Source organism: Periplaneta americana, chromosome 4 (assembly GCF_040183065.1).
Source record: "Periplaneta americana isolate PAMFEO1 chromosome 4, P.americana_PAMFEO1_priV1, whole genome shotgun sequence".
Taxonomy (NCBI): Eukaryota; Metazoa; Arthropoda; class Insecta; order Blattodea; family Blattidae; genus Periplaneta; species Periplaneta americana.
The window spans coordinates 202357202-202374930 of NC_091120.1; the positions used below are offsets into that span (position 1 = coordinate 202357202).

General features: G+C 36.1%; 1 protein-coding gene across 4 annotated transcripts in view; it reads left to right on the forward strand.

The window, feature by feature from the left end:
* Positions 1 to 15837, forward strand: part of LOC138698638 (uncharacterized protein C13G5.2-like) — a 37216-nt gene extending 21379 nt beyond the window's left edge. For all 4 annotated transcript variants that reach the window (XR_011331918.1, XM_069824762.1, XM_069824761.1 and 1 more), the window contains 3 exons: positions 8941 to 9047; positions 10170 to 10292; positions 11928 to 15837. The gene's annotated coding sequence lies outside the window, so the exon portion shown is untranslated. The remainder of the gene's footprint in view (positions 1 to 8940; positions 9048 to 10169; positions 10293 to 11927) is intronic.
* The last annotated feature ends 1892 nt before the right edge of the window (positions 15838 to 17729 follow it).

Genomic DNA, 17729 nt, shown 5'->3' on the forward strand with positions numbered 1-17729 from the left:
CAAAGTTAAAAGTAGTCCTAACATGTTGGGCTGTAGGATGTTCAACATGTTACCACAGGAAGCACAGGAAGTGTCACTTGACATATTCAAAGTCAAAGTGAAAACGTGGCTTCTTAGAAACGCATTCTATTCTATGCAAGAATATTTTGAGTTTGAAAATCCAGCTGTAGATATTTTTTAGGTTTCTTTCTCTGAATTTATTATTTTGTAATATATTTGGAAATTCTCATAAATTGTTAAGTTAATTTTTGTTTTATTGTATATAAACTGAGCATATCAAATAATATTTGTGATCAGTGTGTTATAATTTTCATCTAGATATTAACCTATTTTTGATAATCTTGACTCTCAATTGTAAATCTAAGGAGTATTTGTGATCATTTTCTTTATCTTTAGTGTTGTAGTAGAATAATTTTCATTTTTGCACGATAATTTCACACGTGTAATTTGACAATGTCATTAGCTTTTGCTATAACGACAGCTAATAAATACTATACTATACTGTACTAATATCATCAGCAAATCTTATGCACTTTATTCTTCTTCCTCCAATTACCACTCCTCCCATGTTCTGAAAACAGTTCTCTTCACTAAATTCTCCAAGTAGATGTTGAACAGGGTAGGTGATAAAGGACATCCTTGTACTCCTCTCCCTATTTCACCATCTTCTGACATTTTTTCTATCCTGACTTTGACTCGTTTCATACAAAGATTACTGAATAGCCTTCTGTCTTTCCAATCCACACCAATTTTCTTTAGGATCCTCATTAGTTTATTCCAATCCACTCTGTCAAAAGCCTTTTCTAAATCCACAAATACTATATACACTTCTTTATTCTTCTCTAGGTATCTTTCACTAATTGTTCATAGCAGTCCAATTGCATCTCTCGTACCTTTTCCCTTCCTGAAGCCAAACTGCTCTTCCATCTTTAGTATATAAATGTCGATTCAGTATTCACAGGAGAATTTTTGCCGAGTGCGATATCAGGCTGATAGTTCTGAACTCCTTACATTTCTTGGCATTATTTTTCTTCGGTATTGGAAGTAACACTGTCTCCGTAAAATCGTTAGGCCATTCGCCTTTCTCATATATTTCGTCATATAATCATGGAATTTGCTTCTTGTCTTCACCCAAACGTTTTACTAATTCAGTGGAGATTCCATCAACTCCTGTTGCTTCCCATTCTTCATTTCCCTGAGCGCTAATTCAGTTCATTCTCTTAAAATAGAAATAATGTTGTTTAGTATTGTCTTAAGGGTATGAGTTAATTGACGTAAATTGACAAAAAACAACAAAGAACTATAGTAAGAGGTTTAAAAAATAGCCTAATTATTATTTTTTTCTGTTTCTTAGTAATGTGCTTGATATTTTGTTAAGAATCTGTTTTTCATGAGTTCCTTAATTTTATTTTCAAATGATGCAAATTAGTGACTGATGCCCTTTCAAAACAAATAGGTTCAGATTATGGCATTACATTTTAACTGTTGTGGAACTGTACGTTTTATGTCATTTTATAAGGTTTTTACAGTAATTGTTTAAATTAGGAAACCGTTATGTTTCAGCTTCTTGTAAAATAGTTTGTATTTGTTTTGGAAAATTTGTTTTCTTCCATTGTCATTATTCATAAAAATAGCATTTACAGACAACTGTGTATCTTTTTGTCCTGCTTAATTACTTAACGTTCCGTGTTTCAATACTTCACGCGATCCACCGCTGAGTATTACGTTAACAGGTGATGCGTGTTGCAGCAATCAGAGTAGTACGGCGCACCTCTTTAAATGCCCACTTCTGTTTTGAACAATAATTATACTGGTATTGTCTTCTAAATGTGTTGCATGTAAGTTATAGCTAATTTTTTCAAGTGATGTTCCCAAAACTCCCCCCCCCCCTTCCCCAATCTTAAATTCGTATAGCTACATCACTAGATCAGTTGGATGCAATAAATGAATATGAATAGCCCTTCTTAAAAAAATCTTACATTAAATATCTACCAGTATTTCCAAATTTTCTGTGCTTATATTTATCTGTATATCTATATAACATTTCAAAACTTCACTTTATGACAGTTGTTCAATTATGTTGAACAATAGAATAACTTGATACGCAAAAAAAAAATAATAACATACCGTGAAATTATCTTCATAAGGAAGTCTTTGCTACAAATAGAGTGGGAGGCCTTTACTGCATCGTTATAAATATCGCAGATTAATTCCTATTTTATGTGCTGAGGAATTCAGCATTATCAGGTGACTCACAGCTCCATTGTTCCTTATCAGCTGATAAGCCTACACGCAGCTCCGAGCTGTGACTTCTGCTCTTATCTCAGACCTCATCGCCTTGTAGATGTGTAGATGAAATACTTGCACTCCAAGATAAGACTTTGGGATGTTTCTTTTGTTCCTACAACATGTCTGGATCTACTGAAGTGTTCGGTGTAAGTAAAAGTATTAATCTTATTTTATGCATTTGTGTCTATTTTACAAGAAATGTACCGTAACTCTCTCTGAAATAGAACTTCAAGTTACTGGAAGTATACAGAATATACAGGAATTTTATAGTGTAACTTTAAGAACACGGAATATTCTGACATTTTCTTTGAAGGTATTCTTTAACCTCCATAGAGTCGTATTAATTCTATGTCCATCTTCATGATTTTCATGCAGTTTCGAATTCAGTCATTCTGCTGTGGGCAAGGAGAGGAATTCCAAGAATTCACAAACTCTATAGAAGCAGTAGTGTAATAGCAAAATGAATAAAGCCCTTCTAAATTTTTGGAGCACAGATATTTCTTTCAGGTTACCTGGCAAGCAGTTATACATTTTATACATAATTGAAGTAAAGAACCAAAGATTTCTAACTTCATTTAACCTATATCTGTAATTTTCAAGATGTCTTGCTGTACGTTCAAGAAGTTCTGAAATAAACATGCAGAATTATATATAAATAGCTTATTCAAAGCCTGCCACTAGGCTTTGGACAATGAAGAACAAGACTTCGAAACTAGTTAGCTAAGGTAAATCCTAAATATTAATACAGTAAATAAGTTGGAAATTTAATCAATGAATAGTTTATTTAATTCTTATGTTCAAGCTAATAAATTGCTAAACGCAAATGAACAGCATAGTGGTTAGTGGTCCTGTAAATATTACTATTTTCCAAGTCAGTACCGGTACTGGAAAATTACTTCTTGTTTACTGGTACATCATTTTATAGTTTTCATGTCAGTGGCTGGAATAGAAATAATATAAATATCATACTTACGGATATTTATTAAAAAAAAAAAAAACAGGAAAGTTTAAATACTTATAAAAAATAATTTCGTTGTTTTCTCTCTAGTAAAGATTCTGTCATCAACTCATGCCACACCATTGCAGTCAGCATACATTGTGGATACAACCTGAAAGACCTTCTTTGCGGTTTAGACAGCTTACAACAGCTCCAAACCAAGTTTTAAGACATTCTTTCAAATTAAGATGGTGTAATCGTACTAAAAATTGGAGATTTATCCTTCGAAGAGGTGGAAAAATTCAAATATCTTGGAGCAACAGTAACAAATATAAATGACACTCGGGAGGAAATTAAACGCAGAATAAATATGGGAAATGCCTGTTATTATTCGATTGAGAAACTTTTATCATCCAGTCTGCTGTCAAAAACTTTGAAAGTTAGAATTTATAAAACAGTTATATTACCGGTTGTTCTGTATGGTTGTGAAACTTGGACTCTCACTTTGAGAGAGGAACAGAGATTAAGGGTGTTTGAGAATAAGGTTCTTAGGAAAATATTTGGGGCTAAGAGGGATGAAGTTACAGGAGAATGGAGAAAGTTATACAACGCAGAGCTGCACGCATTGTATACTTCACCTGACATAATTAGGAACATAAAATTCAGACGTTTGAGATGGTCAGGGCATGTAGCACATATGGGCGAATCCAGAAATACATATAGAGTGTTAGTTGGGAGGCCGGAGGGAAAAATACCTTTGGGGAGGCCGAGACATAGATGGGAGGATAATATTAAAATGGATTTGAGGGAGGTGGGATATTATTATAGAGACTGGATTAATCTTGCTCAGGATAGGGACCGATGGCGGACTTATGTGAGGGCGGCAATGAACCTCCGGGTTCCTTAAAAGCCAGTAAGTAAGTAATCGTACATATTGCAGCCCAAATATTGCCTTTTAATTCTATTACAGGCGAATTGTTTTCATAAAATTCCCACTTCACAGTTCTTCACAGATAATGCATGAAATCAATTAATTGATGTGATCTCACTGGCCACAAACCTCTACCAATTATCATATACTAAACCTGTTCCTTGTTTCATCTATTGAAATCTCTGCATTACGAGTTGTCACATTGCTCTGCTGGAATCAGCCATACAACATTTAATCTTCATTCAAAAAATGAAGAATTGGGTGTAATATTTTACTCCTAGCTGTGTAAAAGTGTTGCATTTATTATATTATTATGAAATGTAGAAGCATGTTAACATGCAGTACCGTATAACCTAATTTTTCTGACCACTGTTGTCTTGGAGTTTGCTAATTCATGAAAATAACTAGTTTGCGGGAAATATTAGTTACAAATCAACATGTCCATCGTATACAGATTGTACAAGTCATATCCTGAAATAAACCTTTAGTGACTTACAACATGTTGTTCACTGAATTTACTTTGTGTGTTTTAAATCTCTCCGGTTGCGAAAGCCAGCTATAATGGCTGAGGGGGGGTCATCGTGCCAACCACACGATACCTCCATTCTGAGCCCTTTATGGGCTGTAGCGCCACGGATTATTATTGTTTTAAATTTCTATTTTCGTTCTATAATGAAATATGGTTTAATATTCTGGGGGCAACTCATCTGAAGCTAAATACGTATATTTTTCTTTTACAAAAGAAAGCTGTAAGGATAATGACAGATGAGCATAGAAGAACACCATGTAAAAAGATTTTCCAAAATTTAGAATTATTGATCTTACTTTGTGAGTAAACTTTTTCCGTAATGACATTTTAAATTAAAAACCAAGATATATTTAGTACTAATCAAAACATTCATAATTTTAATACAAGATATAAATCAAATCTCCATCTATCTTCTGTTAAACTCAGCTATTATAAGAAAGGTGTTCACTATTCATGTATTACAGTCTTCAATGCAGTGACTAATTATCTTGAAGCTTTGAAGAGCCAGGAGAAAAAGTTCAGACCAGAATTAACAAAATCTCTACATATTCATACTTTCTACTCAACTTATAAATTGTTTATGCTTTTAAATTGAATTAATCTGCATACTGTGTACCAGTACTGTATATTTTGGTACAACTTTTTACTTGTTCCACATTGCAAAGCTGCAATGCTGATTTAAGATCTAGGGCAAGAGGTCTCAATCTTTTGAAGATTATGAGCACCATCCTCTTGTAATACTAAGTGAGAGAGCATCGCGAAATCGAATAGTTTTAATAGGCCCTAATGAATACATAAAATTTATTTAATATAAAAATATAAATAAATAAAATTTTTAAACGCCCACAAGAGTTATGATTTTCGTGAACTTGAATGTTGCTCAGAATTTCAGTGATGTCCAAGGAGAAGTCGCTTGTAGTACATGTAGACAGTCCTGCAGATTTTAATTAGTTAATCGTGATCGTGCTTTGTTCTTGAAGTATTTCATAAGTGAGAAAGTTTTTTTTTTTTTTTTTTTCTCGAATATGTAGGTTGTTCCGGACATAGCCACACATTTGAGAGAAACACTCCGCAGTATTCGGAGTCTTTTTGTATCTTCCGACCCCCAAAGGCTATGAATTTCTCCTTTTAAAACAAATATTTCAACGCTGAGGAGGACTAGAGATCTATCAACTGAAGTTCTGTACCAGCAGCCATGCCATATTATTTTCTTGAATGATGTTGATTTTTTCTGATTAAGTGCACACTGAATTCAAAGGAGTTATACTCCGTGAAATACACAGAATAAATATGGGAAATGCCTGTTATTATTCGGTTGAAAAGCTTCTATCATCCAGTCTGTTGTCAAAAAATCTGAAAGTTAGAATTTATAAAACAGTTATATTGCCGGTTGTTCTGTATGGTTGTGGAACTTGGACTCTCACTTTGAGAGAAGAACAGAGATTAAGAGTTTTTGAGAATAAGGTTCTTAGGAAAATATTTGGGGCTAAGAGGGATGAAGTTACAGGAGAATGGAGAAAGTTACACAACGCAGAACTGCACGCATTGTATTCTTCACCTGACATAATTAGGAACATTAAATCCAGACGTTTGAAATGGGCGGGGCACATAGCATGCATGGGCGAATCCAGAAATGCATATAAAGTGTTAGTTGGGAGGCCGGAGGGAAAAAGACCTTTAAGGAGGCCGAGACGTGGATGGGAAGATAATATTGAAATGATGATAGAGACTGGATTAATCTTGCTCAGGATAGGGACCAATGGCGGGCTTATGTGAGGGCGGCAATGAACCTCCGGGTTCCTTAAAATCCAGTACCGGTGAAAGTAAATAAGTATATTCCATGAAATACGAGAAGGCCTATCAAGTCACTAACATATCATAATGGATGGACAAGGACACTGTTTGTTTCAGTTCGTACAAGAAAGTTTGAATTGAAAAAAGACCTCAGAAGCATTTGTGCTCTAGAACACTTTTTTTTTACTCTCACGACGAGAGCCCCAAATGTCATTAAAGGAGCACTATGGTGCTCGCGAGCAACAGGTTGAGAACACCTGATCTAGGGAATGCAATATTAAATTTTAAAAAACTTTCTTCGTTAATCAAGAAATGAAAGAATTATTTCAGTATTTTGTTATATTGTGTTACATTTATTATACCATCATAAAACACAGGAGCACAATACCAATACTGTAATCATGGTAACTCGTGTGACTGGGGTTGAGGGACCGCAGTGAGGCCTACGTGGAAAGGTAAAGGGATCATGTAAGCCAGGGCTGGGCACATTACGTGATTCTGAGAAATGAGCGCTGTTTTCTTTGAAGAGCAATTCGCCCGAGCAGTGTGACGCTTGCATACTGTACGTCACTCGCTGTCATTGCAGTGGTGGATTCTACAGTAGGATGGCGAACTTTGAAGTTGCATCCACCTGAGAAGCTGTAGGCCTATGCCAGACGAAAACCTCAATTATATTTTGAGATTGAACATGGCTAATTCATATGTTCCAAACATTGAACGACTTCTGCAAATAAAACGACCTCATAAGTCTCTGAAAACAAGCACATAGTTATTTTGGTTATTGAGTTTCAAAAGTTTTGTTTCAATAGAAAATATTTACTGATTTCAGATTGATAGAAGTACGATTTTGTTACAATAGTTTATTCATGCAAAAGAAAAGTGTAAGAGAATGTTTATTATTAATTTTCTTCTTGTGTTTCTGATTGAAATCCTTTATTACATATGTTTGTACAGTTAATACCATTATGTAATTGTTAAAGCTCTGTGCATATAGATTGTGTAAATAAGCCTAATGATTTGTGTGTGGAACGAAGTTAATTTCATTAAATTAATAAGAGTGTTATAAAATCTGTACTATACAATGGATTGATGTAATATCTTATAAACTATTATGCACTGGACAGTCGACCTGGTTGGCGAGTTGGTATAGCGCTGGCCTTCTATGCCCATGGTTGCGGGTTCGATCCCGGGCCAGGTCGATGGCATTTAAGTGTGCTTAAATGCGACAGGCTCATGTCAGTAGATTTACTGGCATGTAAAAGAACTCCTGCGGGAAAAAATTCCGGCACATCCGGCGACGCTGATATAACCTCTGCAGTTGCGTTAAATAAAACATAACATTAACATTGTACTGACAGCCTGAATGAATAGAACAACCGTGGCTCTTGTTATATTAATGCAGGGAAGGTAGCTGTAATACGAGTCCGCCACTGTGTGAGCGTTCTGCTCTGGCTTGGAATTGAAGTGCCTTGCGGAGCGAGAGCAGCTCTGGGTGGCTATACGGAGCCACTCTCATGCCCGGCGCTGATGTAAGCTGTAGCGGAGTTCAGAGGCAGTTCTGTAGTTTGGCCCTTGGGGCATGCACACCATTCTATCCGGGTAGTACCGGTACAATGGGCCCTCCAGAGCGAAGACAGTCTCACTGAGTGGCATAGCCGCCAGGTGGGACCAGGCCCACCCGAAAAATATCCAAATTTTTGCATTCTTTTAATGGAAAATACTCAACATTAAAACTAAACCGTGGATCCAGAGCAATAGTTACAGTCGATAGCATTAAGGTAAGAAGTAAAAAATGCGTTCATTTCTTCAAGAGCCAATTTAACTGTGTTGGGTTGGGCCTAAAAATTGTTTGGCAGCGATAAAAAGAAGGAAGCTGTGGAGGCTACTAAATTGTTACATCAGCCAGAAAAATGTGACACCTTATTTTATTCGGTATGTTTAGACGATATTCTTGCTCTTGCAAATTCATTATCGGAAGCACCTCAGTCTCCAAAAATGGATATTAGAAAATGTTCGTCCTTCATTAAGGCAATGATATAAAACTTTTCAAAACTCTGAAACGAAGAAAAATTCGACAATCATATCAAGCACAAGGCTTTGTAATCTAGCATTTCTATCCATTGAGAGGGAGAAAAGTTGGGATTTGTTGAAGACCCATCATCAGCGATCGACAGATTCGTTGCTAGGAAATCTCAACGGCTCCAGTTCATCTTATGAAGGGTTTGTATAGGTATACCTTGCATGGTTGTGTATCATAATTTTGCATGTTATTAAATAAGACTTCCGAGAATGAGTTTCAAGAGAGTTGACGGCAGCGGCATTGTCAGGAGATGGGTCAGGTACTTTCTAAACCCTGCATATCTGGCCCACCCAAAATAATTAGTCTGGCTACGCCACTGGTCTCACTCCGTGCCCTCCCCAGAAGAGAGACTAATGCAATATGTTGGATGTGTGTTGCAGGATGTCTCAGAGCTGGAGATATTCTCGCTTGCTGCAGGAGGGGTCTCGTTGTTGGCCGTAGTGATCCTTACCATTGTTATAGTGCATCTCCAAATTAGCATTGACAAGTGAGTAAGGCTTTTCTAGAGTTGTCAGATGTCCTGTGTTTTAAGATGTCATCCTCTAATTACGAGAAATGTTCCGTGACTCTTGTATTGCATGTGTGGGATGCCACAGTTCAGTAACTTAAGTGGTGATAAACTAGCTAGCTATTCTTAGTAAATGGATGGCCATTATGAAGAATATTGTCCCACAGACAGCCTGATATATTTCCCATACTGTCATGAGAGTTAAACGAGATGCCACAGTCTCACAGTATAGATTTGCTATACAAATTTGTTTCCTAATGCTATTAAATTATTGTTTCCATATAATTGTGTATATATAATATATATATATATATATATATACATTATTTATTTTTTAAAGTATGAACAGTAACAAATATAAATGATACTCGGGAGAAAATTAAACGCAGAATAAATATGGGAAATGCATGTTATTATTCGGTTGAGAAGCTTTTATCATCCAGTCTGCTGTCGAAAAATGTGAAAGTTAGACTTTATAAAACAGTTATATTACCGGTTGTTCTATATGGTTGTGAAACTTGGACCCTCACTTTGACAAAGGAACAGAGGTTAAGGGTGTTTGAGAATAAGATGCTTAGGAAAATATTTGAGGCTAAGAGGGATGAAGTTACAGGAGAATGGAGAAAGTTACACAACACAGAACTGCACGCATTGTATTCTTCACCTGACATAATTAGGAACATTAAATCCAGACGTTTAAGATGGACAGGGCTTGTAGCACGTATGGGCGAATCTAGAAATGCATATAGAGTGTTAGTTGGGAGGCTAGATGGAAAAAGACCTTCTGGGAGGCCGAGACGTAGATGGGAGGATAATATTAAAATAGATTTGAGGGAGTTGGAATGCCAAGGATTATAAAATATCCTCTGCAATGGGTATTTGGAATCCTGCACCTGATTTACTAACTGAGTCATTTGTATGATTGTGTGTTACTAATTTTCTTAAGAAATTCTGCGAGTGAAGAAGATATATTTATTGATTCATTAATTATTAAAAGTTAAATGTATTTCGAATTAAATAATCTTGGGATTAAAAAGTATGTACTCAATGCAGCCAGTTCCAGATTGCTCACATATTCTCAGGGTTTGATTTTGGTTGCAGTCTGAAGAAACAGGTGGCCATGCAAGCACGTTTGGATCACCACTCTTTCTACAACCCAACTATACAGCCAGACGAGGAACTTGCCAGGAGAGGCTACTCCATGTATAATGGACAAGAGAAGAGGTGAAAATTAATTTTAATTGTAAAGTATCAGCAGCCAACTGACACTCATCAACAGAGCTAAGCAATTAGTTTTAATTGTGAAGTACTAGCAGCCAATTGACACTCATCAGAACAAAAGAACTGGTTGTAATTTTGTTGTTCAGTACAAGAACCCTGTAACCCTTAAAAATAAAATAATATTATTAATATGGATCTAAACCAGCCCTAGGCATAAGGGAGAAGTGAAAAGAAGGGGGGAACTCCTTGTCCATGTCCTTTTTGCTTACACTGCCAGTAAGGCACTGTTCATCAATGGTGGATTTTAGGCAACCAGCGAGAGCCGAAAGTTATGATGCCTGCCTTATATAATCCGTTATTGAACAGTAATTACCTTCCTGTATACTCGAATCATACCGAATCATTAGTCTCAATAATAGCTGTCTCATAGTTAGCAGTGCATCATAACTGCGGAATCCCAGCTAAATAAGTCACTCAATTGAGTGCGCTCCTGATATATGCCTAACTTGGAGTCAGGCCACAAAGGGTAACACTGAAGGAGAAAGCAGCGAATAGGGATTATACAGAATGGACACTGAGCGAATTTTCCTGTGTTTTGTTTCTCTGTGCGCCAGCGGCTAGTTCCACTTTCAAGCGCTAGAGGTTAGTGTAATCGAGCATACGCTAAGATAATAATTGAGACATAGGATCCAAACATCGCCTACCTTATTGCATAATCCAGTAACGCTTTGCTTCAAATAAATTCAAGTTAACAGCTTTTCCTTATTTCTCAGTGACGAACTAGTTGTAATAATAATATTTTATATTTCAGATATCATAAATTATATTATAAAATAATATAATATATTATAAAATTAAGTATCGAATTCGTTTAATATTTGTATATAATATAGTATAGGTATATGGTTTTACTTCTCGTAAGAGTTTTGTTTTTCCATTTTCAGCGCTATCAAATCATTACATATTTTAATTGTTGTTGGGGTCAACGTCTCAACTCTCATTATAAAGGAACTCTAGAGTCTAGACATTACAGTTAATGACGGATTTATTATTTTATGGATCCAATTTATTTTATTTGAGTACATAATGTACCTAGATATATTAATTATATGTGTTATATTTCCGCTGTGTCGACTGCTAGCTGGTGTGATGTCAGCGCCAACTCTAGGTAGAAAGCAGAATCTCACGCTCTAGCTGGCTTGAAGGTCATTGAAATCAGTCCGGCTACATCAAAGGTACTGACACAAAGTGTCCATTCTTTATAATCCCTATTCGCTGGAGAAAGGTTCGATCCGGTGCTGTGGATTGAATTCGGCGTAGCTCAGTGGTCAGAGCGCTTGGTACGTAGAACCAAGGACCCGGGTTCGATCCCCGGTGCCGGAGCGAATTTTTCTCCTCAAATATTAATTACTGTCTCAGCTAGGGAAGTGGAGTAGGAATTAAGGGGCAGTCTGCAGTGACTCGATTGAGGTATTAGTGCCCTTTTATTTATCATCTGTCAAATATCCATGTAAGAGATAGAAGAGAGACGAAAACAATTCGCTATGTAAGGGTTACAAGGTTCTTGCACCGAACCACAGAATTGTCAACTGTCATCAGTCATTGTGTCTTTCAGTTTAATTTTTTTTCTGTCCACAGGGCTCCCCAAACACCAGAAAAAGAAGAACATTTTGGTAATAGTTACTAACATACTAGAAGACCAAACATTTTTAAAGTGCAGCAAATATAATCCTGACTGTATGCATGCGGTTTCAATCTCTCAGAAATATTAATAAAACTGTTACTTTCACGGTTGGATGTGGATCTGAAATAAATGCCCATTGGCAAAAAAACAAACTTTGAAAAGTATTGGACAAGACATGAGAACCAGTGGCTGAGAAAGTGAAATTTTCCTTCTGAAAGTTAACAAACATAGTAACCTGCTCAGTAGAAGATAATGTACGAAGTAAAATATGTTATTCACAGTAACAACGTACAATGAAGGCAGCAGCTTGGGAGAGAAAGCAACATCTGACTGATCTGTGTCCAGCCCACAGTGGTGTCTGTATCTGTATCTTCAGGTTATTTTTTCCTATAAATACAGGGTTACTACAAAATAAATAGACTCTTTTAGTGTTTTATAAATTTAAAGCCATTAATGTTATCAGGGCGGCCGGGTAGCTCAGTTGGTAGAGCAGCTGGCTACGGACTGGAAGGTCCGGGGTTCGATCCCAGGTGGTGACAGGATTTTTTCTCGTTGCCAAACTTTCAGAACGGCCCCGAGGTTCACTCAGCCTCCTATTAAATTGAGTACCGGGTCCTTCCCGGGGGTAAAAGGCGGTCAGAGCGTGGTGCCGACCACACCACCTCATTCTAGTGCCGAGGTCATGGAAAGCATGGGGCTCTACCTCCATGCCCCCCAAATGCCTTCATGGCATGTTACGGGGATACCTTTATTTTTTAATGTTATCAGGAATCAGTTTACACTGTTCCATAAAGTAATTCAAGTTTACTTTGGGAACTCACAAATGCGCAGAATTCAGCCATTTAAGTTATTATGCTTGGTCCAGCGCAACAATCAGAGCAGTGGTACCAACAGTATAGCTTACCAAACTTCTACAATACAACTTAACAGCACAAAATGCATCTCGATATAACAGATAGTTTTTGTTTTATACAACATTTTCTTTTGTAGTAACCCTGTAAAAAGTGTGAGTCTTAATCAGTTAGAAATATTTATTTTAGGAGGGACATAGCAAAGGCACGAGTATAATAATATTAAAATGACAGAAAAAGTTCAGGAGGAACATTAATTGTCATGTGAGAGTGCTGCACCTTTTTTTTTTTACTTTATATCATAATCATTATCGACGCAATTTTACAATTTTTCCAGGAGTTCAAAAATATCCTTCAGTAGGACTTTGGCATCCTGCGCGATTACCAATTCTCCCATAGTTTTTTAGGTTTCTCCTCATTCTTTGCTGAATATTGGTATTTGTACCTTAGAATGTCTATTAATAAATATTTTTAACATAGATTATTGTGGTCCACACCTGTGGAGTAACAGTCAGCGCGTCTGGCCACGAAACCAGGTGGCCCGGGTTCGAATCCTAGTCGGGGCAAGTTACCTGGTTGAGTTTTTTTTCCGGGGTTTTCCCTCAACCCAATACGAGTAAATGCTGGGTAACTTTCGGTGCTGGACCGCGGACTCATTTCACCAGCATTATCACCTTCATTTCATTCAGACACTAAATAACCTAGATGTTGATACAGCGTCGTAAAATAACCCAATAAAATAAAAAAAATTAAATATATTATTGTGCATCTACTAGTAAGTTTTATTTTAAATCATCCGTCCTCAAGTGACGTTGACCACTGGGATCCGGTATTATTAACAGACATAAGAGATAAAGGGAAATGAAATGAGCAAAATAATGGTTCGATTTGTACATTAAAACAAAAATTTACGTGTTAACATATAGATGATAGTGTAGAATTTGAAGAGAGGCCTTCAGAATTTCCATTACAATCTTCTGAACCTCATAAAAGGGAATTTTAAAGGATTTAAGGATATTACATGTAAATTTTGGTAAACAACCCCTCGCTCCAAATAGTAAGCCTGTAACATCCCAGTTGTAACGCGAAATGCCATATTTTTCACTGAGGTATGGAAGACAAGGTACATATTTAGCTCGCTTGTCATCATTTATCTGCAGTGCTTGATTCGTGTCTCGTTCAAAGCAAATCGTAGGGTCTAAGACCATCGCTTTCTGGGTTCTTCTATTCATGGGAATTGTATCGACTCTTCTATGAGAATCGTCTTCAGACACACAATGAATCTCCTCATGTACTTCCCATCCTCTGTTTCTTAGAACTGTGTTAATTCTTTGTGTGTAAGTCCAACAATTAATTATAACAGTGAAAATTTTCATCTCCTCATCACCCTTATTTTTACAAGATTCCTACACTACCCAGGCCGCTGCATTATTCCCGAAATAGTGGTGTCTAATCTGATATCACGATAACCAACAGATGGTAGCACTTGATCTGTGCTGTACAGTGGCTGGAACAGTTTCCAATCATTCTTCTATATTTTAGTATTCTTCCTTAAACAGAGACATATCCTAGGAAAGAGAAAGTAAGCTTTTCCTGGCACATCTTTGAATGGAGAGAGTAGAAAACAATGGGTTAGACTTCTACCCTACGCACCGTACAGTTCCTCTGGTTATTACCGTATCTAAAGAAGGGCTATACTTCAGGACTTATAATCATGTCCAAATATCTCCATCAGCTGTAGCTTGTGGAAATAAAGTTCTGCTGTAAGTGCTTTTTGATACTCCTGGAAATAAAAAATAGTGAAATGCGTTGACTGGCTTAGTGATTAGTGCAAGATTTAAGAGTGACTGTATTATTAGTATGCGGTGCTCAGAAAGATTGGTGTCTCCTTCGTGCATTAAGGTTAGGGCTGAAATTTTCAACTTTTATATTTTTGAAGTTTTTTTTCTCCCCCATATTCTCGCACAGAAAACATGTGCTGTCGTACCAAATTTGAACTTAATAAGTCAACGTTTTTTTTTATTATTCGTTAAATATTTTATTGTTTTTTTGTAATATTCCTTCATTGTAATATTTCTTTTTGCACGATCGTGTTTTTTTTGTTGTATTTACAGCTATTGTTGTTAGGCCTTGAAAGTTAAAATTCCCACACAGAAACTTGTTGCTAAGGAAACCATTCTTCATAACATAAAACTATACTGAAATAGACCCATTACAGCACAGTTATTGTTACTTAGTTACCATTACAGTGCAGTTTTGAGAAGGCTTTGGAATAATATTGCTCTAAATTTTCAATTGTACAATACACATTTGTGAAGTGCATTACAGAATCTCGGAAATTTAAAAATTCGTTTTTCAGACTTTTCTTCGAATTTGTAAAAAGAACTTCCCAACCTTGTATCGTAATATACTATCATTTTATTGTATTTTTTTTTAATAAAATATGGTCAGTAGCTACTAGAAACTTAGACAATTAAGAATTGCTCTGGGTTTTATTGTGTGATGAATATATTTATAGCAATTTTTTTAACTTTTCATGGTTTTATTTCGCCATTTTTTTTGTTTCTTTTTGTAATTTTACATGTGAAAAATTCACCAATATATAATTGACATTAAAACTCAGAGAAAATTAAATTATTCGTGTATTTATAAGCACATCCTGGAAGTTTAAAAGTAATATGACAAAATTTGTGTAAAAAAAAAATTGAAAAGCGAGAAAATACCATGAAAACATTACACTGTGTACAACTGACCTTAGAATATATGTTACCCCACCTGGGCTTTAAAAATGACCGTACATTGGAGTATTTTTAAGCATGGAAGTGAAAAATTGATAACCCCGACGAAAATGTCGAAATTTCAGCCCTTACACTCTCTTACAATGAAAGTTACCTTCATGAATATACATTCTGAATATTGTCACAATAAACGTTCTATATTTTTATCAAGCATATTTATAGCTATTTTGTTTGTATAATTATAATTTATGAATAAAAGAAAACTTAAAAACTGATATCTGTACAAAACTAAAGAACATAGCGTTGCACTTAAGATGTGACCTTAACAATAAGAACAGACATAGTAAACTTGAGATTTAACTCGTTGTTCCAGGAAACATCCAAGATGATTGTGAGTATTATTGTAGGTACGCACTTTCACTCTTCTTCCAGGTCCGTTTTCTTTCCTTCACTTTGTTTGTTGAAGTCTTATAGCTGCATAGACAAAATTTCAACACTGTTGGTATGTATTACATTGTCTTATATTCTAGAGTCATTGATAGTAACCTGGAATATTCGTGACTCATGAAATTAAATGAGAAATCAATTACAGGAAGTCAATTACTTAAGCATCGTCAAAAATTTCTTTGCAACATTTTAACCCGTGAATCATGTAATACAGTGCGGTCGCGTCATGCTTGATCCGAAAAACTTGGAAAGATCCCAACCACTGATTGTTTCATGTTTTAAGGCTGTGTGGGCTTGTATGTTACCGGTCATTGCCAGAGCTGAGTACAGTCTGAGATGTTAGTGATAGAAGACGTATGTGCTTGTGTACTTCTTTTAAATACGTTTGAAGTGCGTGCTGTGCATTAAATTAGTTGATTAGATAATTGAAATGCCAGCTGAAAAGTTTACTCTGCAACAGTGTGTGTGTGTGTAGGTAGGCAGTTTGTAGAGAAATTTCCCGATATTCGACTTGCAAACAGAGGTACAGTTCGAAACCTTGCCATTAGATTAAGAGAAACGGGATCACTGAACTCTAAAATTCGTAGGCCAAAACGAAGGGTTCTGACAGAAGCGAAACTTGATGATAATGGTGCGTCACTTGAACCAGCGGCGGTTCCTCTATATGAGCACAGGAGCACGTGAACATCTTAAAAACCAAAAATAATCATATATATTACTGTGTTAATATTATATGTATTACTTTCCAATGTGCAATGAAGTTCCTACATTTTTCGTCTCGAGAGAATGTCCCGTTCGTGTGTCGTGTGTCTTTAAATCTCCATTGGACAGGTTGACAGCAGCTTGCACAGTTTTTCTCTAGCAGGGTGAAATAGCCTGAGGCGAGAATATTTTCTGGTTTGATACAATGGTTACAGTAGCTCTGGCTCACACAGGTCTTAACGTGCTAATGACAGAGAAAGAGAGATGCTGCATCTCTCTTGGGTTTGGCATCGTGTTCCTTTCTCCCTCTTTCCTCGTTTTCTCTCTTTACTCTTTCTTTTCAAAATACAGTTATGCGCGGGGGCTGATTCTGTTGTCTTTTATTCAGCAAAGTAAGGAAAATACAAGCTGCATTAGTGCGTATTGAAAGTTGAAACAGTAAAACTTGAAGTTTGGAGACGGACGTGTGTGAAATTGTGAGTGTGTTAAATTAAAAGAGGATTAAAACATTCCTCGGTAACACCATGACAGAAGACCGATTAAGTAGGGCCTACATTGGCTATGTTGGTAGTGGAAAAAAACTTGGTGAGAACATTAGAGATAATAAAGTTATTGGTAAGTTTGCATCTCTCAAAACTAGGCGCATGGAGTTTCTCTACAAATAAATTTAGGAAGAAAGTTTGACAACAGCGTTTAGTTCTTGCTGATGTACTGTGCTTCAATAGGGTGGAAATAGATTATTGGTGAGAGAAACTTTCTCTTTCTAACTCCTGTGCCAACACAAACCAAAAGAAGTAAGCTGCATATAAAGTGAAAAGTGTAATTAATTTTGTCAGATACAGCATGCTGTTGATAAAGCACTGATCATTTATTATGTTGTGATCTGATTTCGAACATGTTGATGTTGTATTGTAAGCAGTTATTCTTTATACAGCGAAATAATAATTTTATAGGTGTTTGCTTATGTTTGTCGTGATTAACACAGCTAATACTATCTTCCTTAAGATTCATATTTCGA